Here is a 26,360-nt window from a genome sequence, read left to right as displayed (position 1 = left end):
TGTTGAATTCGTGAGGCAATAAGCTCTTTTACTGAATTCATTCCATGGTTACTTGAAAAAAAAAATTCGGCAGATCCCACGTGCCTGGGTATCGACGTTATGCGAAGCATGCGGAGGGATGGTGACCGTGCTGCAATTTTTTTATTGATGGACACGTCATGACATGACGCTAAATGTATGTACAAATGTTGCCATGTATGTACAAATGTTGCCATGTATGCATACGTTGAAGAGTTGCAGATGCATATATAACCAGTTGTTTGCACTTTCGCAACGATGCCAACTGGAACATGCGTATTAGCAACACCAAAAGGTGATCTAAAGTGCTGATGCTCGCAAAGATGCTGGCCCTGGGCACTGTTACATAAATCAAGTTCAGCGCATGGCAACTAATGACAATTGACGTCAACCCGACGTGGCGGCTGTATGAAAGGAGTACATATGTAATGTTTATAAAATTGGGTAGGCAGCGCTGCAACCACTATTCACGTTTCACATAGATTAGCGTCTACTTCAAGAGTAGTCCCGAGACCTGGCGTTTCTCTGTGGTAAAATTCTTTATTAGCGCACAGAATGCTTGTGTTTCGTTCCATCTGGGACTCTGGCATTTATTCTTTGCAATCGTCGGGTCGACGCTACCGATGTCGCGTGTTTCTTAACGCTCGCGCGTTAAAATTGCCCATGTGTGTTCTCGTCGTTGGTGGGTAGGTACTAAGAGTCAGTCACCTGAGGCACATATCCCCTGTGGGGTCTCCCCGAGGTGAACGAGCGCCAGTGTGGGGTCTCGGCGAGGCGAACGAGCGCCTCGCCACGCCCTTGGAGTGAACGGACACAACAGACGCGGTCGGTACAAAGCACACAACATACATACATTTATTAACTAATTTAGACGACGATATCGTCCGCCTAATGATACATCATTTTTAATTAACACGCTACCATACAAACAACATAACGCAGTGACACACTAAACATACAATAACATGATAAACACACACCCAAGGCGGCGTCGCCAACGCCTGACTTTCCACGTGCGACCCCGGCGCGAAGCCCGCGGAGCCGAGCACCGGGGACCCATGCAACAGACAACCGTTCGCGGCAGCCGCCACGCGCAGAAGAGGCTCGCTCAACTCTCGCCCACCACCAAGGCCTGCCTTCGCCAGGGGCCACCGCCGGCGCTACCACTCTATCAACAGTGGTACTCAAAGCGAACACAACGCCATCTATCGCCCGGCGGTGGTCACCACCGAAACAAAGCCTTGGGGCGAGACACGTGCGCCACGCGGCGCAGACAACTTTACAGGGGGGGGGGGGTGTCAGCTCCCCCACACCCCCTACCAGTGGCGCATACCCGCTCGTGGTTATGTGCCACTGTCTGGCGGGAAGTGTTTGACGACGTACGCGACGGGATTGTGACATTATTCATGTCTTGAAAAGCGTGCATATTCGTCAAGTCATCTTACCCTTCCGTGCTAATTTTGGTTCCCGCCAAGTTAAGGGGGTGACTACGAGAGCACCCAAACGTAAGCGGCTAGGTAGATAGATAGGTACGCTCGAAGTCTCCGAAGTTCGCGAAGAAATGCTTTGCATTTAAAAATGTTTCAGAGCCCCTTTAACGCGTTTTGTTCGACAGGTGTCACGACAAAAACGAGCCCATTCGGCGATTTGTAGACGCATTTGGGAAGCCTCAAACTACGTCGAAAAAGGTTGGGATAGTGCAGCTATCGCAGCTAAAAACACACAGGAACTTTCAAACAGCTCTAATAATGGACAACTATGTCCATCTAGCGAAAAACATATTATGCCTTTCCAGAGGCGTTGATCAAACAAACAGCAAACGCTAGATATTGTGCTGCTAACTGGAAGCCATTGTGAGACTCTTTATGGCCTCTGAGATGGTGAGCGCGCAGCGTGTATCTTGAAGACCACGCGACTCTTGCTTTAGATCAAAAATCTGTATGTATCATTCACGCGCGCGCGCTGGTACGATCTACTGTATGCGTGTGTGAGTGTGTGCGTGTGTGTGTATGTAACAAAACATATCATTAAGTATGCACTTAGTGGTTGAAGGGCACTCTACGGGCCGGATTTCACTGTCGCGTTCAACTCTTAAATGCGAAGCTTATTGGTCCCCCAATAGTTTTTTTTTCTATTATGCTATATTGCATTAGTGTATAACAGCCTACAACACGTGTGCTGTCGTTACAGAAAACGTTTCATACATTAACTAGAGGTTGCTAGGGCTATCTGTCGAATTTATTATATATTTGTGCATTTATTATCTGTATAAATATGCATGAGAAAAATTGTTTCTCTTAATTCATGCTATTCTTCTGAAGCCTGCCTGATCCCGTGCTGACGTTCAACTACCGTGCCACTATATGCATATACTTGTGGTATACATATGGCATACAGGTTTCTAAATGTAAATTCAAATTAATCATAAGCATGTGATGTTGCACGAATAGCTTCTTCTTACGCAGCCCACAGATATCGCCGACATAATTTTAAAATACGGGACAGTTGCTTTCGTAATAACGTTAGTCGGCCATCGTTCAGCCTAGTAATGGTACCTCTTACTAGTGAACAAACGGCAATATTCGAACACGCTCAAGTGCGGTAAGGACTTTTTCTAGTCGAAAGGTATTAGTGGAGAATTTTTGTTAGTGCATTCCACTGATCAAAATATAATAACTATTATGTGCTTCCAATGGAATTGCCATGCCAGACACTCCTAGAACAAGACCCCATGGAATTTTTCCCAGCTGTTCACATTTCCACACCTAGTATGCACGACTTCTTGATCCCGTTTATTTGACTGAGAATAACCAATGTTCTTGGATTCCAAAGCAGTTAATTGCAGAAAACTATATTTCATTAATTCCCAAAGTATTGTAGATAATATTTTATTTGTTGGAAGCGAACCATATTATAGTGAACCAAAGGCAGTTCGAGCATTTTTAAAGCGCCTGTCTGTCTGTCTGTCTGTCTGTCTGTCTGTCTGTCTGTCTGTTTCTCTATCTATCTATCTATCTATCTATCTATCTATCTATCTATCTATCTATCTATCTATCTATCTATCCACCTTCGTCGGGGTGCTTTCTCGCGATCACTACATTGAATGGCAAGTAAGCAGGCTGAGACTTTCTATATTTGCAGCCTCCTCAACAAGGTTGTTTATTCGTAAAGTATATCATATAGATCACATTTTGCGAATATTACAGCAATGCGCGCCACGCAGACCCTTTATTTCAAAACACGCCCCCACCTCCTCGAAGGGAATCGTGAGGAGTTGCGAATGCATTACGTAGCGTCCATAACGGTGTTTCGCACGCGATAACCCAGCGTTAACCGAATAATGTTTTTTTTTACACCTTGCAATTAGTAGCGCCGTCCGCCGGGTGGCGTTGTGATGTTGCGGGGCTTTTCGGTTCGGGCTGTCACGGTGGATGGACGCGTTTTTTTAGCGCTCCCAATCGATTGCGCAGATTAGTGGTTTTGCATGTTTTGAGCTTGTCTTTATAATTATAAAGCAGCACTTAAAATTTTTGCAGCATCTATAATAAAGAACTGAGACAGTCAGTACTGTTATTCGAAACCAGGTAGGAGCATAGCCCTAGCCAGCGAAATCAGCGACAACGTCCGGGCCGAGCGTCTCGTGCTTGGCACTGACAATGTGTTTGCCGAGCTTTGCATGACCCACTACAATAATCATTACATATTTCCCCTCGCTGAAGATGGTGCCAAGTAAATGTTCTAAGGCGTCGTGAGGACAAGTGGTTCGGGATACGGTTTGAGGCGATCCACATGTACGATTTCATGACCTCGGTGACGCCGGTCCACAGTGGCCGTGAGGGGTTCGATGAGGTATATAAGAGTGGAAGTTTGTTCTATGACGCGATAAGGTCCATGGTACCTGCTGACAAACTTTGTAGAGGTACCAGGAGCAGCACTGGGGGGCACCCACAGCCAAACAAGAGAGTTGGGCAAAAACTGGTAGTTAGACCATTCATCGTCGTGACGAAATTTCTATTGCCCTTGTTCTTGTGTTGTAAGGGTGCGAGCTAATTTCCATTCTTCCGCATACCAAGCGGCCTCGGAAACTGGTGTGCCTACGGATGAGTCGTGTCGGTAGGGGGGAATGGTGTCGATTGGAGATGGTGGTTCTCGACCATAAAGTAAAAAGAAGGGAGAAAAGCCTGTCGTCGCTTGAGGTGCCGTGTTGTAAACGTACGTTTCGTAGGGCAGGATAAGATCCCAGTTGGTGTGGTCGGAGGCGACATACATAGAAACCATGTCGCCAAAAGTACGGTTGAAACGCTCGGTAAAGCCATTTGTTTGTGGGCGATATGCGGTAGAACAGCGGTGAATCACATGACATTCAGCAAGAAGCTCTTGAATGACACCTGCGAGAAAGGCGCGGGCTCGGTCACTCAAAAGTTCACGTGGAGCGCCGTGACACTGAGCAAAACGTTGCAGCACGAAAGACGCAACGTCACGTGGCGTGGAGGCTGGTAGAGCGGCCGTTTCTGCAAATCTCGTGGGATGGTCGATCGCTACAATAATACAGCGATATTACAACTCGGTCGAATGGTCGCACTGGGCACGGTAACGGTTGTATTGGTGCAGCAGGACGGCTAGGATCGTGCTTGTGGCGCTGGCACTCTGTGCAAGATCGAATGTACTTTTGGACGAATGTGTACATGCCACACCAATAAAACCGAAAACGTAGCCTGGCGTAGGTTTTAAACAAACTAGCGTGCGCACACTGCGGATCGGCATGGAAAGCAGCACATATGCTGGCACGGAGATGCCTGGGTATGACGAATAGCCATTTGGGGCCCTCAGGGTGGTAGTTGCGGCGATAAAGTATTCCATCACGGATAGCGAAGTGAGAGGCTTGTCGGTGTAGTGCTCGAGATGGCGGGTGGGCGAGTGTTTCAGATAGGTAATCCATCAGAGACGCAATCCACGAATCTTTGTGCTGCTCCGCAGCCATGTTGATGGGTCCTGATAGTGAAAGGAAGTTGTCTTGGATGAAGACACTCGAAATATCAGTAGAAACAGGCGAACGTGAAACAGCGTCGGCATCGGCGTGCTCCTAGCCAAAGCGATAAATGACACGGATGTCGAACTCTTGGAGCCGTAAAGCCCATCGTGCCAAGCGTCCGGAGGGATCTTTGAAGAAGAATAACCAGCAGAGCGCGTGGTGGTCGGTAACAACATCGAAAGGGCGGCCGTCCAGATTAGGCCAAAATTTTGTAATAGCCCAGATAATTGCTAGGCATTCTTTCTCAGTTACCGAACAATTTGCTTCTATTCTTGTAAGAGTGCGGCACGCGTACGCAACAACATATTCTTGGTAACCAGGCTTTCGTTGGGCGAGTACAGCATCAAGACCGACACCGCTACCATCCGTGTGGATTTCTGTGGGAGCGCTTGAATCGAAATGACGCAGTTCACGGAGCTTCGCGAAGGCACTGTCGCAGGCTGGAGAAGTCCTTGAAGTAGGTCTGTCACAGGCACCATGATCGAGGCAAATTCCCGGGCGAAGTGGCGGAAGTATGAGCAAAGCCCAATGAAACTACGCAGCTGCTTGAGAAAGGTGGACCTCGATAACTCGCGAACAACACGTAGCTTAGCGGGGTCAGGAAGAATGCCATCCTTCGACATGACGTGTCCGAGAATGGTCAGCTTGCGTGCTCCAAAGTGACACTTCTTCAAGTTGAGTTGGAGGCCAGCTGCAGAGAGACAGCGTAGAACCTGTTCTAAGCGATGAAGGTGCGTGGGGAAATCGGGCGAGAGTACCACTACATCGTCCAAGTAGCACAAACACGTGTTACATTTGAGGCCTCGTAGGATAGTGTCCATCATACGCTCAAATGCTGCCGGCGCATTGCATAGGCCGAATGGCATCACGTTAAACTCGTGTAAGCCATCTGGTGTAACAAAGGCAGTTTTTGGCCTATCATCCAGATTCATGGGCACTTGCCTGTACCCAGAGCGTAGATCTAGGGAGGAAAAAAACTCTGCGCCTTGTAAAGAGTCGAGGGCACCATCGATTCGAGGCAAAACTTTCGTGTTATTTTGTTTAGGTGACGATAATCTACGCAAAAGCGTATCTTGCCATCCTTCTTTTTAACTAAAACAACCGGCGGCTCCCAAGGACTGTTTGATAGTTGAACGACGACTCGCTTTAGCATGTCACCGACTTGTTCATCGATGACACGGCGTTCAGTCAGTGAAACACGGTATGGTCGCTGCCGTAGTGGTGGGTGATTACCTGTGTAGATCTGGTGGCATACGGTAGATGTTCGACCTAAAGTAGCGCTGTAACTGTCAAAAGATGGCAGAAGCTTCTCAAGGAGGCTCAAAAGCTCACACCTCTGTTGTGGGTTTAGGCCTTCGTCGATGACACGCCTGTAAATTTTGGTAGTGGAAGGGTTATTCACGGAACTACAGGAGAGGGCGCTGACTTCCGATGATCCATCAGGAGCGTCAAGTGTAGCGATGGTTCCGAATGATTCTATCGAATCGACACATTCGCTTCGAAGCAGCGTAATCGTGAATGGGAACGGATTCTTCGCAGGCACGTCGGTCGCACCATCTTGAAGAGTAAGGAGAGCGGTTGGGAGCGGTGATAAGTGGCGATGAACGAAAGCAGCGGAAGGCGTGAAGAATGTGGTAGCGTCGACGACGGCAGAACACGACACAGGTGCGAAGAAAGTCCCGTGTGGAGGGATCTGGGTGTCGTCACTAATGACCAACTTCGCGTAGGAAGGGCGATCGTGCGCTAGTAGCGCATCACCAAGGGGTCACAAGACGACTTTGGCACGGGCGCAATCAATGACGGCTCGGTGTTGGGAGAAAAAATCCCAACCTAAAATGATGTCATGAGAACAGTGCGGGAGTACTACGAACTGCACTGTGTAGGGCACTCCTTGAATTACAAGTCTGGCAGTACACGCGGCCACATGCTGTGCAGTGGCAGTATGAAGACATGAACCCAAGTAAGGCGTTGTCACTTTTCGAATTGAACAGCAAACTTTTTCGGCGATGACAGAAATTGCGGCTCCAGTATCAATAAGGCCAAGTACGTGTACACCTTCAAGAACGGCATTAATTACATTCGGCGGCGAACGAAGAGGGCTTGTGCTTCGCGACGAGGACGCAGTTCTTGCCTCAGGAACTGCGTCATTTAGTTTTCCGCGTCGATTGTAGGGGGGCGTCGGCGCATCGGGGAGGGCGAGCGTCGACGTGGAGAAGGGGATCGGCGATCAGGAGCTGGTCGGTGGCCTGGTAGAGGCGCGTACAAGTCGGGGTCGGGAGCGTAGGGAGTGTACGTGTAATCGTTCTCATATGGACGTGGGTTTTCACGCGAGTGGAGTGGGCGGCGGCGGCACAGACGTGCGACGTATCCAGGTAGACCACACGAAAAGCAGATCGGTCGGTTGTCGGCAGTGCGCCATGGATTAGGGACTCGGCGGATGGAGGTCGTGGTGGCTGGGCGGCATAAACAGAGCAGGCAATGGAGGCGGCGCTTGGAACGTCTGTGGTCATGGTCGTGCTACTGCTTCGGCGTACGTCAATCGTACATTGACTGGTGGCACCAGCTGCGGAGGAAGGACCTCAGACACTTGATCTTGTATAATAGTCCGTAGTGTAGGGCTAAGAGGCACACTGCGCTCCGGTAGACCGGAGATGAGCGAGAGTTGGCGGGCAACTTCTTCGCACACGAAATCCTTGATCTGCGAGAAGAGGACGGGGTCTTGCGAGGGAGTTAGGTCGGACATCGATTCCTGATGTGTGACAGCACGACGGGTGACGAGACGTTGCGGTGGAGGTCATCATAGCTTTGGCAGAGCTCCGTAACTTGGGCGACAGTAGCAGGGCTTTTTGAAATGAGTATCTGGAAGGTGTCCTCGTCGATACCCTTAAACATATGCTTAATGCGGTCCACCTCGGTCATGTTCGCACCGACGCGTTTGCACAGGTCAATGACATCTTCTATGTAACTTGTGAAATTCTCACCAGGCAGTTGAAATCTCTACTGAAGGCGTGTTCCGCACGAAGTTTGCGGACAGCAGGACGACCGAAGATTTCGCTGATCTTTACCTTGAATGCTTTCCAGGTGGGAAGCCACAAGTGGGCAATGGTTCCGTGGTTCCGAAGCCACAAGTGGGCAATGCCACTGAGGTAAATGCCGACAGTGGCCAGTCTCGCGGCTTCATCCCATTTGTTCAAGACACTCACCACTTCGTAAGTAGCCACCCAGTCGTCGACGTCATGATCGTCAGTGCCGCTGAATAAGCGAGGGTCCCGCTGGCGGACCGCATCGGAGCACACCATGGCCAGGGGAGCCATAAGTGGAGGGCTTGTGGCAGATGCAGTGGTCATGACGGCAGGCCGAGTCCGGCTTCGCAACTCCAGGATTGCAAGGAGACGCAGCAAACTCGACCAATTATAGTAAAGAACTGAGACAGTCAGAACTGTTATTCAAGACCAGGTAGGAGCGTAGGCCTGGCCAGCGAAATCAACGACAACGTCCGGGCCGAGCGTCTCAAGCTTAGCACTGACAATGTGTTTGCCGAGCTTTGTATGACCCACTACAATCATCATTACACACATATTTTATTGTACGGCTTTTTCGGGGGTCAGTCACCAGGTATTTATTCGTTTGTGCGTTAGATTTTTTGTTTTGTTTTTTGTTTTTCGTTTTTGTTTTGCCAACCCATGGGGGAGGTGCACGTACAATGAACACGCAAATTTTTGTAGTAGAGCTTAGAGTTTCTCTTTTTCGTAGGGCATGGCTTGACTTTTGTCATTATCGAGTGAGACAAGTCATAGGGACAATTGGTGTCAGAAAGGCATGGTTAAAAAGACTGTAAAGTGTTCAGGATGTGGGGTGGGTTTGAAAGTAGACCCAAGTGTAGAAGCGGATGAAGAAGAGGCTGACGCGAAGTGTAGGCAATGTGAGGTCGAGGAAAAAATGAAGAAAATGATGGCTGCCCAGTGTGAACTGCTGATGAAAATCACCGAGCTCGAGATTGCGTTGGAAACAGAGCAAGAGAAAACGAGGGCAATGAGAGAAAGGCTGAAGTCCGCCGAGGAAGTACTAGCCAAGGTGAACAGAGCAGCGGCCTACGGAGAGAACAGTAGGGAACCGGCAACCAGAACGGCGGAAAAAAAAGGGCAAGCAAGTTAGGAAAAAACAGGTTCAGCCGGTTCAATTGTCGCAAGTCCCAGCTACAGCGAAGTAGTGGTGGGGCTGGGAGGGGACAAGGCAGCTGGCGTGACAGGTGCAAGTAACCCCCAGGTGCAAGACGCTCTAGCTAAAAAGTCACGGCATGTGACAATGGCGGGGTACTCAAATTTAAATCGATGCACAGAAGCCATAAAAGAGAGGGTAAAAGGTGACAAGAGCGTTGCAGTAGGGGCGTTCCCAGGACGCAAGCTGGACGCAGTCATGAGGCAAGCGAGCGCAAAACTAAAAACTACAGGTGATAGACGAAACATCGTGATAATTTCAGGCGGTTTAAACAATGTCCTTAATGAAGATACAGCAGGACTAAGAACCACACTGACGAAAGGCGTCGATGACATGCGCGCCACTTCTCCTCAGGTGCAGGTAGTGATATGCACGATACCGGAGGTACCGGAGCGTAGTAGCAACCTGCAAAGAGCGGTTGTCAACGCAAACCAAGAGATATAGCGGATGAGTCGAGAGAAAGGCTTTGAGATGGTGGATATGAACAGAGAGGTGCATATGTGGGGTGGTTTTCAACGAGACAGAAATCACTTCGATGGGCGGCTAGGTCATGAGGTAGGTTGGCCACTTGCAGGACGCGCCATAGCTTTTTTTTGGGGGGGGGAGGGCAAGTGAGCCCTTCAGGGTGCAGGATAGCTAGTAACAATGAAAACAACCAGCGAAACTATTTGACAGGTGGTATGGGCAGATACGATTCCAAAGTGGCACCAGTATCTAAGATAGGTAGAGTCCGGGGCAGAAATAGACGTATCCACGAGCGCCGAGCCAATTCAGACATAGGGTATATTAACATGCAGGGTGGTAGGAACAGGCTGAAGTGGGAAGAGATAGAAGAACAGCTAAGGCAGGAGAGGCCGATGGATTACGGTTTTGTAGACACACATCTCAGGGACATGGAACAACCTCCTAACAATCCGCACTACGGGTGGGAATATTGTAATAGAACAGAAGCCAGCAAAAAGGGGGTTGGTATTGGGGCATTCATTCATAAAAGTAAAGAATGGCAAAGGGTCAAGCCGGAGTGCAAGGAACAGATATGGCTAAAAGGGAAACTGGCCGGGCAAATGACACTCCTTGGTTTTGTATATTTGTGGACGGGAGCAAAGGCCAGAGAGGTAAACCAGGCAATGGTAGAGTGTATAACAAATGACATTGAGGAGTTAGGAGGAGAGTGCGAGATAATTATACTAGAAGATATGAATGCGCACATCGAAGATATAGATGGGTATCCCAACCCGGCAGGCAAAATGATCATGGATATGTATTAAAGGCTTGATTTGATCATTTGCAACAGTACCGAGAAATGTAAAGGGCAAATAACATGGGAAGTAGGAAGGCTGCAGTTGACGATAGATTACGCACTGATGTCACATAGGATGTATAATAAGCTTAGGGTAATGCACATACAAGAAGGTGGCTCCAGAAGTCTGGGTAGTGATCACAAACGTATCAAGGTAAGCTTCGGAAGAGCATTGAAAGTGGGAAGGAGACAAGATGACCAACTACAGAAAAATTTTTATTCACAAAGGCAAATTAAAATAGCCACTGAACAAATTGACAAAGTAATCACTGAGGATAAAATTATAGTGTGGACATACACGGATATAATTAGACTGTTTGAGCTAGAGCTTGCTAAGGCACGGGACAAGTCACCCCAGAAACGAAGACGCAAACCCAGAAGTTGGTGGGATGAGGAAGTTAAGAGAGCCATAGCAAAACGTCAGGAAGCCTCTAGGGAACACAGACATGCTAAGCAGTGGGGTGAACTGACCGATGATGTTGAAAGAAAATGGGAAATTTTTCTAAGCTATAGAAGGGATGCATCTCTTCTGATCAATAAAAAGATTAGAAGAAAGGGAGCTCAGTGACTGGCAGAAGTACATAAAAAAGATAGAAAGGCAGCTGCGAAATTTTAGAACCACATTAACTCCCTAAGAAAATAGAAATGAGACGAGCCTAGAGCAGAGGTTTATAACTACAGCTCAAGGTGCTGGGCTAGAAGGGCACGTAGCTATTGAAAATATAAGAACAAGGGTGACAGAAAATTTTCAACAAATAAGTGCTTTAGGCACCACAATAGACAAGGATGAATCAAGTGGCGCAATGGCTTCATTTCCACAATGAGAGTGGGAAAGGGCTGCGAAAAGGGTTCCTAGTAGCACATCAACAGGCCGAGATGGCATTACAATTATGCTGATAAAGACATTAGGTCCGATGTCTAAACAGGCTTTGAGAGAGGCAGTGAGCAAAATAATAATCGATGGTCAAGTTCCCGATTGATGGAAACTTAGCAGGGTGAGCATGATCTATAAAAGAAAGGGGGACAAAGCTGACATAAACAACTACCGTCCTATAGCAGTGACATCAGTGGTCTACAGGCTGGTGAGGCAGATTATAAAGGAAAGACTGCAGGCATGGATAGATGATGAGGGGGTGCTGGGAGAACTGCAGAATGGGTTTCGGATATACAGGAGTGTCGAAGACAATCTGTTCTCACTGACGCAGTGCATCGAATTAGCAGAAAAGGAACACAGGCCTCTGTGGCTAGCATTTTCGGATATCAAGGAAGCGCACGATAGCGTGGTTCAAGAGGAATTGTGGAGAATACTGGACACACTAGGCGTGGAAGTTGTAGTCACTAATTTTTTAAAGGATATCTATAAAGGTAATAAGGTAGTTATAAAGTGTGAAAAACAGGTATCCAAGCCTGCAGAGGTAAAACGGGGGCTTAGGCAGGGGTGTCCCCTGTCGCCCTTATTATTCATAATGTACCTACAAGGATTAGAGGCCAAATTATAGGGAAGTAGACTGGGCTTCAACCTCTCTTTCGTCAAACAACAAAAACTCATTGAACAGGCACTACCAGCATTGATGTACGCAGATGATATAGTGCTAATGGCCGACAACAAGGAAGATTTGCAGAGATTGGTGGACATCTGCGGTAATGAGGGAGATAGGTTAGGCTTCAGATTCAGTAAGGAAAACTCAGCAGTCATGATTTTTAATGACAATGAAGGTAGTGTGCTTAGAATACAGGACGTCACGCTAGAGATAACAGATAAATACAAATATCTGGGCGTACGGATAAGCAATGGGGCCTAATACCTAAGGGAACACAAAATATACGTTACGAATAAAGGTAACAGGAATGCAGCGGTAATGAAAAACAGGGCACTGTGGAATTACAATAGGTATGATGTTGTGAGAGGAGTATGGAAAGGGGTAATGGTTCCTGGTATGACGTTCAGCAATGCGGTCTTGTGCATGAGATCAGAAGTTCAAGCAACATTAGAAGTTAAGCAACGTGGAATAGGTAGGCTTGCCTTAGGAGCTCACGGAAATACACCAAATCAGGGAGTACAAGGTGATATGGAATGGACATCATTTGAGGGCAGGGTAGCTATCAGCAAGATAAAATTTGAGAAGCGATTGAGAGAAATGGGGGAGGAGCGTTGGGCTAGGAAGATATTCAGCTACTTGAACATGAAGAATGTCGATTCGAAATGGCGGAAGAGAACCAGAAAATTGACTGGTAAACTCTTGGAAAACAGCAGGGGGCTAAACGAAAAAGAATTATCGGTTAAGAAGAAGGCGAAGGAAGCTGAGACCGATATGTGTAGAATCGGCATGACTAATAAGTCCGCACTAAAGATCTATCGAACTTTTAAGCAGGAAATTGCCAAGGTAAGGATCCATGATAATACTCGGGGTAGTTCTCTTTTGTTTGAGGCCAGGACGGGATTATTGCGAACCAAGACATATCGGGCCAAATACGAAGGGGTAGACACGGTATGCTGTGCGTTTGGAGAGGAAGAAGAAACTGCCAAACATTTGATAATGTTCTGTAAAGGGCTTCACCCTATAGTTCAGGATGATGGGGCAGAGTTTTTCAAAACAATGGTGTTTAGGGACTGGGAGGGCAAAATAGACTTTAAGCGGGATGAATTAACTAGAAGGAGGTTATCTGTTTGGTAGCTGAGGTCAAGGTACGAGTGAAAATTAAACCCTTCACTGCAAAGTACGAATCCTCAACCTCACTATCTAAAGGGTGAAAAATAAATCTAGTTTTTGGTTCATTAAGTATTACGGCTTGGTGGTGCTGGCCACCGCCCGATCTACAGGGTACAGCCATATCCATCTATCCAAACACGGTATGCGTTTTTATCTCCTGTAGCTAGCATGCACGGTTCTGAAATACAACGAAGGGAATAAAATAGTGTTCTCGGGTCGGCGTTAGTGTTTCACAGCAGCGTCTCAAGCACACATTTTCAGAGGTTCTTGAGAATGATAAGCGCCATGCCAGCGAATGATCGAAAGTGAGGCGTGAGCTGACGATAAAGTGGGGCGCAGAAAGAAGGGAGAGTGAACGGCGAGAGAAGGAGCGGCGAAGCCTTGCACCTGTCATTGACCTGACTGCATGACGTCCGCGACAGAAACCCTTCACAAACGCAGCTGTTGCTGACTGGTGCCGACGCTCAAGCGTGACATACATGGGGGGGGGGGAACTCCGGTTGCTTGGGACGCGCGCGGCCGTAGCTGTTGCTGTGGAAAAGGGCCGTGGAGAGATCCCGCAGACGCCTGACATAGCCTTACTAAGAAATGCATGCGCATATTGAAAAAAAGAACGCCAGGCCTGCGCGGAAGGCGCAGCAAAGTCACAGCGAAAGCTGAAAGAGCGTACTGTTAGAATCTTTTCTAAACACTCTTGGGCCAACTGCTTCAAGCACACTTGCTGTGGAGCCACTACGCCATTAATGACAATTTCTGCATAGTAGGCTGACATGCCCTATGCTATCTTTCATCATTCTTCGGAGTAGCGTGGTATCCGCTAAACACTAGCAAAGAATTTTGTGCCAGTTGTTCATGCAGTGGCTGATGACGATGAGAAATTATTCCTGAAGTGGGTATGAGCGAAAGTTAATAGGTGATCAAGAATAAGCTTTTTTAATGATTTCGGGCATTGGATGACCCTCTCGTTTCGCTATTCACATTGTGTGACGCCTGCTTCCTATGGTGTTGTAAAACACTTTATTACTCATATTAGCGCAATTCCTTTCCCAAAATCAAGCCTGTCTAAGGAACGTTTCCTAACATTGCAAGTCTCAAGCACCGGCCTGGCTCAGTGGAAGAATACTGGGCTGGCACGCAGTGCACCCGGGTTCCAACCCCACCGTGTCATTGGTGTTTCAAATGCGAATGCATTTCTTCTTCGGGCTACGTCAGGCATCCGGATTTGTCCGCAGCGATGTCCCCGCGCCGGTTGATATTATCGTGTTATCTCTCTCCTCTCACTTCTTCTTCCATATCAACAGCTGCGGGTGCGCGCGCCTATCCTCGCCCCTAGCAACTGGAGTATGTGTTGTGAGAGAGTAAAAGAGAGGATAAGTGCAGTTCTTTACCACTTCTCTCGCCCTTCGCTCTCTCTCCTGTCTGCGTCCCACTCTCCCGTCCACTCACGATTCTCGATCGTTCGCGGGCTCGGTGCCTGTCAAGGAATGAATAAACTTTAATTTTGTATGCGTGTGTTAGTGGGCTGGGCTCCCACCTAGGTGTCGGCTAGAAGGTCTTGCCTCCAGCGGCTTCCTCGGCCCGCTGCATTGCCTATAGCTGATCGTCCAGGGCTGAACTGAGCAGCACGGTCAGCCATTGCGCGCGGAGGCTGTCGGTGGAGGCCACGTTCTCCTTACTGTGTTTTAATCCCTAGCACTCCCTTAGTATATGTTCTAAGGAGGCTCATGCCTGATAATCTTTGCATTGAGCGGTCACGTAGATCTCTGGATACATAGCATGTAGTAGCGCTAGATTCCTATAGGATCTGGTTTGTAATTGTCGCCATTGGAAAGACTGTGCCTTGTTGAGTTTACGGTGAGGAGGAGGGTAAACACGCCTGTGTAATTTATAATGTTTCGTAATTTCATTGAACGTTGTCATTCGGTCCTACAACTCCCACACATTTGGAAATTCTGACGAGGGATCAGCATTAGTCGTAGGCCCGAAAAGTGAGTCCTCGAGCTACATTGTGTGCCACCTCGTTAGGGTTGATATCTCCCGTGATGTCGGGTAAGTGAGCTGGGAACCGGAGAATGCAAGTGCATCTGTCGTCTTGGTTGGTTTTGCCTGTTATAAGAATGCGTAGTGCTTCAGGGGAGATTCCGCCATGTGAAAAGTTGCGAACAGCTGCTTGTGAACCACTGATTATATAGCACGCGTCAGTTTGTGGTATGGCCAAAGCTATAGCTATCTCTTCCGCCGTTTCAACGCGTCTCGCGTGTATTATCAGACTGGTGCTGCATTGTTTCTTGTGTTTAACTACAGCCGTGACGAAGTAGCTTTTCTGTTTGTAACGAGCGGCATTTACGAAGACCGCTTCTTTGTTGTTCTCGTAGCTCTTTGTCGTTGTCTTGGCTCTGTTCAGCACACAGGATGCATGTTTTTAGGTAACGGAGGCACTGTGAGCTTAGCCCACACGTCACGAGGAATGTCGCATTTGGTGCCAAATTGTGTGTGGTAAGTGATGCCTAATTTTTCCTGGATGTATCTACCAGTCTTGGTTTTAGAGAGGTGCTCGTACTGTGCAATACGTTGCGCCTCTATCAGTTCCTCAAGTGTATTATGTAAACCTAGCTCTAACAGCCTTGTGCTTTGCATGAGCCCCAGCGCTTGTTTGTGGATTTTTCTTATGAGGCTGTTTAATTTCATTTTTTCTGCTGCAAACCATCTATGGTATGCAGAAACATTCGCAATGTGGCTCATGACAAACGCGTGGATGAGCATTTTGACATTTGCCTCTTTCATGCCGCTAGGCTTATTCGTAATTTTTTTATTAGGCACATCGTTTAAGAAACCTTCGCTTCGATATTGCTTACGGTTTCCCCGTTGATGCCTTTGGCTTCTATTATTAACCCCAGTACCTTTATCTTGTCGACAATAGGTATGGTGTGTCCATGTCGTGTTTTAAGTTGTATGTCTGTATTGGTATGTGTGTTGTGATGTTTGGGAGGTCGGCCTTTTAATGTTGGTCTATACAGTAGCAGCTCAAATTTTTCGGCTGAGCACGTGAGACCAGTTCCTTCTAGGTATTGTTCTATGGTGTCGATCGCTTTTTGGAAACGTTGTTCAATTGACACATCACTGTCGTTGCTTACCTACAGAGTAATATCATCTGCATATATTGTATGGTGCGAACCTTCTACCTTTTCTTATCTACTTGGGAGGACCCTTCGGGCTGAGTTAAATAACACACGTGATATCACTGATCCTTGGGGTGTACCTGCACTACCCATAGATATTTCCTCGGATGTGAGGCTTCCTACAACAATTTTGGCTTGTCTATCCGTTAGGAAGTTCTGGGTGTAATTATACGTCCGCTCACCTAAACCTAAGGTACTGACATGATTCAGTATGGCTTGGTGGGTGACTTTATCAAATTTCTTTTTTAGATCAAGCCCGAGGATTGCTCGAGTTGATCTGCTAGGGTCATCTATGATCTCGTGTTTTAATTGTAGCATGGCGCATTGTGTACAGAGATTTTTCTGAAATCCTATCATTCCACATGGGAGTACGTCGTTGTCCTATAGGCAGTTAGTCAATCGGGTCAATAAGGCGTGTTCCATTACCTTACCCAGGCAGGAAGTTATTGAAAGAGGTCTAGGGTTTTGAAGCAGTAGGCGTTTGCCAGGGTTGGGTATAAGCACGACGTGCGCCGTTTTCCATTGCTGTGGTATGCGGCCTTGTCTCCAGCATTCATTAATAAATCTGTTAATTTGAAAATGGACGTATCGTCTAGGTTTCGCAGTGTTTTGTTCGTAATGGCGTCAGGGCCCGCTGCCGACGTAGTGTTTAGTTTGTTTAGAACTGCTCGTATATCTGCTTCGTTGAATTGTTCAACATGGTCAGGATTTGGCGCTCCGATGTAATCGGCGTGAGTGCATGGTAGTACCTGGGAGATGTATGTAAGCGCGACCTCTTTGATAAAGTTTTTTTCTGTGCCTTTATATGCATGAAGAAATTTGGTCATATTTTGTTTGTGTACCGTTTTTGTGTCTTCTGGGTTCTGGAGGTGTCGAAGTAAATTCTACGTTTCGCCTAGGCTCACTTGGTCATCCAAAGCGGTAGAAGTTTCTTCGCATCGTTGGCAATAAAGCTGTTGTGCGTAATGCTCAATATTCTTGTTAAGTGTGCCTATCTTTTTTCTTAACGTTCTGTTATGTTTCTGCGTTTTCCGGCGTCTTTGAAGCACTTGTTTGGCTTCCCACATATGTAATGGCCTACTGTCCAGAATTTCAAGCTTAGCTTCCGATGGGACAATTTTTTTTGCCTCTGAAATATCCTTTTTTAGATTAGCTGCCCATTGCTCAATGTCTGTTGTGCTTTCTGTGATGCCCTCTCGTATATTTCTGAATTTAACTCAGTCAACTAGCCTAAGCTGTTTGCCCATCTATTTGGTGTGCCCCCCAATAAGCTGGATTTCAATGACAGAATGATCGCTTCTTAAGTCTTGCTGTGTGTTCAGCAATCGCACAGATTGCGTGTTCTTTATAAAAGTAATGTCGGGCGTGGTATCACCACAGACGCTATTTCCTTGCTTAGTGGGTACTGTGGGGTCAATGATCAGTGTTAGGCCTTCCTGCTGCGAGTCCAGCCAGAGATTCCTGCCCTTGGGGTGGACGTGTTTATAACGCCATGTACAATGGGGGGCATTAAAGTTCCCTCCGATTATTAGAACTCGGTCGCGGGCTATGGTAAGCGTGCGCTTAAAGAGAGTTAAAAATCTTTGCCGTGTGAATTTCGGGTTACTGTACACGTTTAGAACGAGCCCACTTTCCCCTGTTTTTCTTGTGGGTATGATTTCAATTAGTATATTTGCTATATCGATAACCTGTGGGCTGTAATGCACTGCTGTGTGATCCCTCCGCACTAAAGTTTTAGGGGCTTTAGTTTCCCCCTCAGCACTGCCGATAGAGCGGTAGCCAGACAACTTAGCGAAGCCATGCGTCTCCTGCAAAATTATATCTGGTTTTTCTTTATCTTCAAGATACTGGTGTAGAATGACTTTTTTGTTTCTGTAACTTCTACCATTCCATTGCCATCATACGTATTTGTTGCGTCTGTCCATGGCGGCGATTCTTGCTGACTAGACACCGGGTTCATAATAGCCGGCTTTAGTAGCGGAAGTTTGATGATTGGTTTACAGGGCGCTACTTCACTGGCTTGTAGGCCTGTAGCAGAGGGGCACTTTTCAAGTTCTGTTACCCTATTAGATAAGCTATCTAGTTGCTACTGGTGAACCTGCTGTTGTTGTAGAACTGTGTTTATTTGCTGCCTAATAGCCGTTCCCCACTCTTTGATTTGTGCTCCCATGGTTTCCTTAATGTCGTTTATTGCCTCAATTTGAACTTTCACAGCTTCTTCAACTTTGCTTATTCGTAAATCTACGCATTCTTCAGATTTCTCTTGACCTTTGTGCAACATGTTAGCAGTCTTAGTTTTCTTGTGCTTGCTAGTACCATCGTCATTGTTCTCTAAAGCCTTGCGTTTTGGGAGAGGGAAATCAGTGCTCTCCCTCATACTGGTTACATTATCCTGTGTTATAATTATTGCGTCATTGCACTGTACCATGCCTGTTCTGTGGTTATGAATTTCTTCCCTTAATTTTTGCTTCTCCTCCCTCGTGGCGGCAATTATCTGATTGTTTTGCTGAATCATTTGTTTCAGTTGTGCTAACTCTGCCTCGAGTTTGGCGACTTTCTGGTCAGAAGCAGCGTCCACCTCCACGCGCGTCCCTTTGACCCTGTCTACCCAACTAACCTCGAATGATGTATCTGCGCTGGGGTTTTGGGGTTCCTTGGCCCTTGACCTGGAGTGGTTCCTTGACCTTGAGTGACTTTTTCTCGCATGCGGCAAACTGGAGGAGGACTCCGATATGTTGTCCCTTGCTGCGTTAGTTTAAGATGACCTGTCTTGTCACCTGGCCTTGCATTCGTGGCTTTCGGGAGGATTTGGCATTCTGCAGCCTCGGCAGATCTTATCTTTAGGGTTGGGGCAAACATCCGCCCTATGCCCCAAGCGTCCACAGTGCTAGCACACGTCCAGTTGTTTTCTGTACAACGAACATCGTAGCGATGCCCTTCCGTATTTCAAGTAGCTTGGCACACGGTAGCCGTCGAATAGTACATTCACATTGATGTTATTTATTTATTTATTTATTTATTTATTTATTTATTTATTCAGGTTACCCCTAAAGGCCCTCTAGAAGAGGGTATTACATAGGGGGGGGGGGGCAATACAACATGGTTTGCCAATACAACATACAGAAATACATGGGGAATACAATACATGGGGTCAGAAATACAATACATGGGGCCAATACAACAAAACAGAAAAAAAGCAGTACAGCAAGATACAGTGCAACCTGACAACCGCAACAAAGCACAAACCATGAATACGGGCAGCAATTGCATGGCGTTATACAATAGTTGAAAAACGAAAGAAAACAAAACAACAAAAGCAAAAAATATTTAGTTAGTCACCGTAGTGCGCATGAGCTCTGAAAACTTTACCGAGTCTTTCTCGGTGGCGGTATGTGCAGGCAAACTGTTCCACTCAATAATAGTGCGCGGGATGAATGACTGAGCGAAACGAAGTGTGCGAGATAGCGGGCGTTTGACTTTGTTAGGATGATCACGGCGGGGAAAGATGGAACAGGCGGGTTCAAAGAAACTGTCATGTAATGATGGGTGATTGGAAAGTTTGTGGAAAAGTGATAGGCGTGCATATTTCCGACGAATGGCCAAATCCTCTAGCTCAGCACGGTTTTTTAAGTTAGTTACGCTGGAATAGGTAGAATAATCTGAGTAAATGAAACGAGCAGCTCGGTTTTGCAAAGATTCAATATTTGATACGATGTAGGTTTGATGAGGATCGCAAATGGCACTGGCATATTCTATTTTAGGGCGAATTAAACTGGTAAAAGCAAGTTTTTTTAACTGCGATGGAGCCTGTTTAAGATTTCGTTTCAGTAACCCGAGAGACCGGTTATCAGCTGCAAGAGTGACTTCTATATGATGGTGCCAAGATAGATTCGATTGAAAGTGGAGACCGAGGTACTTGTAGGTAGATGTTAACTCAAGTGTCATATTATTCAATGAGTATTGACTAGGAAAACGTGTAGCAGCGTTAGTAAAGGACATGCATTTTGTTTTAGAAACATTTAACGACATAAGCCAAGTTGAACACCAATGATTAATTTTGTTAAGGTCAGATTGCAAAGCTAAGCGGTCAGAATCAGAAGAAATGTTACGGTATATTACGCAGTCGTCCGCGAAAAGTCGAACGTGTGAAGATAAAGAATTCGGTAGATCGTTAATGTAAACGAGGAAGAGTAGAGGACCAAGAACAGTGCCTTGGGGTACACCAGATGTTACCGGTAAAGAGGAAGAATAAAAATTCATAGCAAAGGTGAATTGAGACCTGGAGGAAAGAAAAGCTTTTATCCATGCAAGAACTATAGGGTGAATGTTAAGTTGTTCTAGCTTTAGTAGTAATCTGTGGTGAGAAACGCGGTCAAAAGCTTTAGCGAAATCTAAGAAAATGGCGTCGACCTGGCAACCAGCATCCATGGATTTATGAAGGTCGTGAACAAAACCGGCAAGTTGGGTGTCGCATGAAAATCCCTTGCGAAAACCGTGCTGAAAATTGAAAATGATATTGTGACGTTCGAGATAGTTTATTACTTGAGTGTGTATGATATGCTCCATGAGTTTGCAAATGGTACTAGTTAAGGAAATGGGCCTGTAATTTAGCGGTGAGGAACGTTCACCTGATTTGAAGAGGGGGACGACTTTAGCTGATAGCCAATCTTGGGGTAGAGTTCCGGTAGACAAAGACTGTGAAAACAGAGCGCATAAGAAGGGGGTGATACTGAATGATATAGATTTCAGGATTTTATTTTTTAAGCCTATATTATCCAAGGTGGAAGAAATTTTTAGTTTCTGTAAAAGGGACAGATAACCGGCCTCACTGATAACAATCTCCGGCATGACTGTGCTGCTGAAACTATGCAATATGGGAGCGGATGAAACGTCTTTTCTGGTAAAAACTGAGGAAAACGCCTGGTTTAAGACATCTGCGCATTGAGATGTGGGAACTGAAACGCCATCGTTATTGCTTAGGACTATATCAGGATAACATTTGGGGTTAACAACGCGCCAGAATTTGCGTGGATTATTTGCAAGTATAGATGATAAATCATGGTTAAAGAAATGGCGGCGAGTAGATTTCAAAAGCGACTGATATTCTTTATCGCATTTTTTGTATTTCGTCCAAGAGTTAAAGGTATCCTTTTGGACGGCCTGTTTATATAAACGTTTTTTTTTTTTTGTTGTTGTTCAACCGTCGGAGCTGCTGAGTAAACCAAGGAACCGTGCTTCGGGTTTTCACGGTGATGACAGGTATGAATTTATTGATGAGACCAGTAAGTTTATTTATTAACAGTAACCAGTTTTCTTGAATGGTGCGCTGGAGGTGACCTTGATAAATTCTTCGTAAAAGGCAGACAATTCATTATTTATACTATCAAAGTTACCTCTGTTATAGCACCTAATCGATTTGTTAGTTGCTATTCTTTCGACCAGTGGGCGAATCAAGTTTCCGGTAATAATCGCATGGTCGGAAAGACCATCAAAAATATTAATGTTCGAGCAAACATCGGGTTCATGTGTTAAAATTAGGTCAAGGGTACTTGAACTTGTCGCTGAGCAGCGTGTAGGAAAATTGATGAGTTGAGTTAAAGAAAAGTCCAGGCAACTTTGCAAAAATTTGTGCGCTTCAACATCACTTGGTATTGCCCATTCGCTTGGCCACGAGCACAGTTGGGTTCCTGGGGCTTACTCAAGGATATCCAGAAATGTGTGCTCGAGACGTCGCTGCGCGACGCCAACGCTGAGCCGAGAAAGCTAGCGTCCCGCTCTCCCGTTCACTCAATCCCCATTCTCGATCGTTTGCTGGCTGGGTGCATCTCAAAACAATGGCAGAAGTCGGTGAAGACGAATGTCTGACGGCAACGGTAGCCTCGCTCGGCGCGAGAGATGCATTGCCATTTCCCCACAATTTTCATTGGGCAGGTTTTTCGTTCTCAGATAGTAGGGCTAATTTTTCTTTACTGAGTTTTCACAGTGGAAGCTGTTAAGAGATCAAATCTCGGGTCACGCGTGGCACGGTAGTTGTCCGCCACAACCACCGCTGCCGGCACCGCCACCGGTGTCTGTAACCTCATCGCACGAAATCGAAAAAATAAACCTAATATCAATGACACAGTGGGACTTGAAGGCGGGCCCACTGCGTGCCAGCCCAGTATTGCACCACTGAGCCACGCTGTTTTTTTTTCTTTATTGCCTTGCATATCAAGACTTTTCACATTTTTCTGTGTATAGTTAGGACTTGTTAGCAAACTTGCCTTAGGCAGGCTTGATATCGGGTAAGGAATCGCGTTATTACGACTTATAAAGTGTTTAAAAGCAGCGAAAGGACAACCGGTCGTCGCACAATGCGAACAGCGTAATGAGTGGGCCGTCCAATGCTCCAACCCATTACAAAAGCTACTTTTTGTCCACCTAATAACTGTGGCGCCGACCCATTTCGGGTCACATCGTCGTCCGCCACTGCATGAACGATTGACACGAAATTCCTTGCGAGTGCTTAGCGCATACCACGCTTTTCAGAAGAATGACATTAAATAGCATAGCGAGGGCCGGCCTACTACCCAAAACTTTTTATTTTAAATGCCGTAGTAAATATGAAGCAACTGTGCTTGCAGCACACTTGATTTATACTAATGTGCGTTTAGAAAAGGCTAAACCCAATGAACGTTTATAAAAGGCTCTGAAAGGCCGCTCGTCTAGCTTTCGCTGTAGCTGTGCTGCGCCTTCCGCGCAAGCCTTCCGTTTTTTTTTTCTTATTTCGTGTGATAGCTGTTACGGACACCAGCGGCGGCGAACAACTGCGGCGCCGCGCGTGACCCGTGTTGAGATCTCATAACAGCTTTTGCGGTAAAAACGATTCCAGCGTTTCTTTCCTGCGCCTGTCCAATCGTGCTTGTACGCGCAGAAACGAAATCTCCTCCACGGGCAACACAACGCACCGCTTAACACTTCGATTGGTTATTTGCTCTACGAAACGCCCCTTTGCGCCGCCCGTAATGCAGTTTTGACCACGCAATACGTTATGTCTAGTCATAGGTTACCCTTTTGATATCAGCGCATTCGACATTCCTAGTAATCCCATGGCACGCAAACAACTGCTACACTTACAAAAACACGCCAGTCCACCTGGTGACTCTTGTATCAAAACGAAAAAATGCAGCATAGATAACTACACGCCGACTGATTGGAATGAGACATACTCACACAAGGTCTAGGATCTGTAGAAATTTTTGAAGTTCTTAGAATCGCATAAATACCTTTTCACAGCGGCATTCTTTGAAACTGATTCCAACGATGTGTTTTTACTGTGTTCACCAAGTTATTATATATTTTAGCGTTTTATTACATCAGCTTGATTGCCTGTGGTGAAAATGTGACCGTTATTCGCAAGTAAAACAATACAGTTATCGTTTCTGTGTGGCTCAGCTTTGCCCAAAAATGAAGCTGAAGAAGAAGAAGAATCGAAGGAAGCAGAAGCACGCTCCGTGTGGCACGCACCCTTCGCTGTTCAGGATCCGTGGCCGAAAGCTCGAGTTCCTCAGAATCCAGTCTGACCTGCAACGGACAGTGACACGCCATGGCTGAGAGTTCAAGGAAAAGCAGCTTAATCTACAGTGTCCCAGCGCACGCCACGACCGAGCGCACGAAGACACCCAGCTTGTCCTCAAGATCCTCCAGGCCATCATCAAAGTCCCGCTTGTCTAATGACAAGACGAGCGGTCAAGACAAAAAACACCGAAAGCCTTCGCTCTCGGAGGAAGCCGCAAGCAGGGTAAACGCGCTAGTTAGACTTGCACTGCTTCATTGTGTCACTTTTCAAGCAGCGCTGCGCCACAGCTCGTGCGTCGTTCCTAATTCTAGCTCGGGTTTACAGAGTCAGCATTCATAGGGCTCTTGAATGGCTAATCAGGTGCGTTAACCGTTGTTCTAATAACAGACGTTTGTCTTTGTTTACCATTTTTATGCGCTGCCCCCCCTTTTTTGTTAACTAATATCTTATGCTGGCATTCACCTTCTTTTATTGGCTAGCAAGGTAGCCCGAATGCAGCGTAAGGCGCAGTTAAAGCTAAGACCTTCGACGAAATTAATTTGACCTCTTTGCTTAAAGGTAACTGCTGCAATAGATGGTTTATATCTAGACAGCGACGCAAGAGCAACTATTTAGCAAACATGCTCTATCCAACAGATACATGTGCTCGAAAGGTGTTGTGAAAAGTATCAGCATCTCATTTAAATCTCGGACCAGTTGCGTAAAGAAGCTTTCTCCGCGCTGAATAAATATTGCATAGAAAAAGATCAAGCTAATGCTTCCTTTTCATTCACTGCCATCGCAGGCTTCGCTGACCTCGGAAAAATCTTGGGACATACCTACGGTGCCGACCCTTTCAAGGCGACTGCCGTCAAAGAAGAAATACAGTGCAGAAAAGGTTATGCTTGTTTGCGTGCATTCGCGTTGATGTGCTGGCTCTACAGCCGTAACCCGGCAAACTTACGCATGAGTGAACCCCCTCTTACACGCACCCCGAGCTCGTACTGAGCGAGCCATAAAAAGCACACCTTGTAAAAAAGAAAAAGAAAACCATTGACTCCAATTGAAAACAATTAGAAAATTTCCAATCGTAATTTAGCCCACAGTTGAACCGACTGGACGTGTTGGAACGCGACCAATCGGCTTTTGTAAGACGGATCAATGGGTAGCAAAGCGATACCAATTGGTACTCTAATGAATCAACCATATAGCCTTATGGTGGCAGCTTCTTGGCTGCACCAATGTTCAATAGTAATTGGCAACAAAACAGGAAATTTAAGAGGTACAAAACAACGAAATTTTGTTGCACTGTAGGTTCTGACGAAGCCCTCGTGGTGACATATCTTTGGCCATTCTCACAGAAGCAGCGAATAAATAAATGACAAAATCATTATGCGTGCACTGTACTTTCTAAGACATGGCAAAAGCTCTCCAATGAAAAATGTAGACAATTTCCTAACAGGTAGTCTCTAAGTACTGGAAAAGTAATTGCCGACAATTGCTGTGGGCTGTTGCACGTGTGGGCATAGAGCATACACTGTAAGCTACATGCACAAGCAAAATATGTTCTGTGCATATTTATCCTTCAACCTTATATGTGACAATGCATATAACCAGCTTACAAGTCTTACTTGTCCCTGCGCACTTGTGCACCAACATAGTAAAATTTCTCAAGGCTTTCATTACTACGTGCAGCTACGATCACGGGAAGTTATTCGCGTCTATGCGTGAAAACCACCAAAACAACAAAAAAAGCTTTGTTTTCTCACCAAATGTGTATAGGTGCACCAATATTTACTTAGTGAATAGGCGCCATCGTTCGTATGTATTTTTTACCACTTATCTAGAGAGAAGTGCGGTACAGCAATGCGAAATGTCGGCACACAGCGTTTCGAGGTTATTATAAGCACCGATTATTTGCGCAACAATCAACAAACATGCAAGCTTGAGGTATGCCGGTGTGCGACCAATCGCGCGCACGCGCACACGCACGCACGCACACACACACACACACACACACACACACACACACACACACACACACACACACGCACACACACACATGGTTGTAGCTGATTTCGAGCATGCTTACCTACGACGAGCAGTATTCTGGCACAATAGAACTGTGTTTCGCTATCTTCATCTATTCACTTTAAACTGCAGAATGTTGCCGCAAGTCTTCACCGGCCTTTCATCCTCTAACATCGTCAATTTTGACAACCATACATTGCGGTCATCCTCCATCGTGGCACACGTATTCATGTGTTATCATGACTGCATTAGATAATGCTGCATGCACAAAAACTACAAACCTCGCGCGCGGTCGCTTGAGTAGCCACACGAAACACGGGAACACAAAGCAGCT

General features: G+C 46.4%; 1 long non-coding RNA gene across 1 annotated transcript; it reads left to right on the top strand.

The window, feature by feature from the left end:
- Positions 1-23,706: 23,706 nt before the first annotated feature.
- Positions 23,707-25,386, top strand: LOC142765271 (uncharacterized). Its single transcript, XR_012884131.1, has 2 exons — positions 23,707-24,238; positions 24,801-25,386. It is a non-coding gene; the product is annotated as an uncharacterized LOC142765271 (long non-coding RNA).
- The last annotated feature ends 974 nt before the right edge of the window (positions 25,387-26,360 follow it).

This window comes from Rhipicephalus microplus, chromosome 6, assembly GCF_043290135.1.
Source record: "Rhipicephalus microplus isolate Deutch F79 chromosome 6, USDA_Rmic, whole genome shotgun sequence".
Taxonomy (NCBI): domain Eukaryota; kingdom Metazoa; phylum Arthropoda; class Arachnida; order Ixodida; family Ixodidae; genus Rhipicephalus; species Rhipicephalus microplus.
The sequence above is the reverse complement of the archived record's forward strand: the minus strand, read 5'-3'. Positions and strand labels throughout refer to the sequence as shown.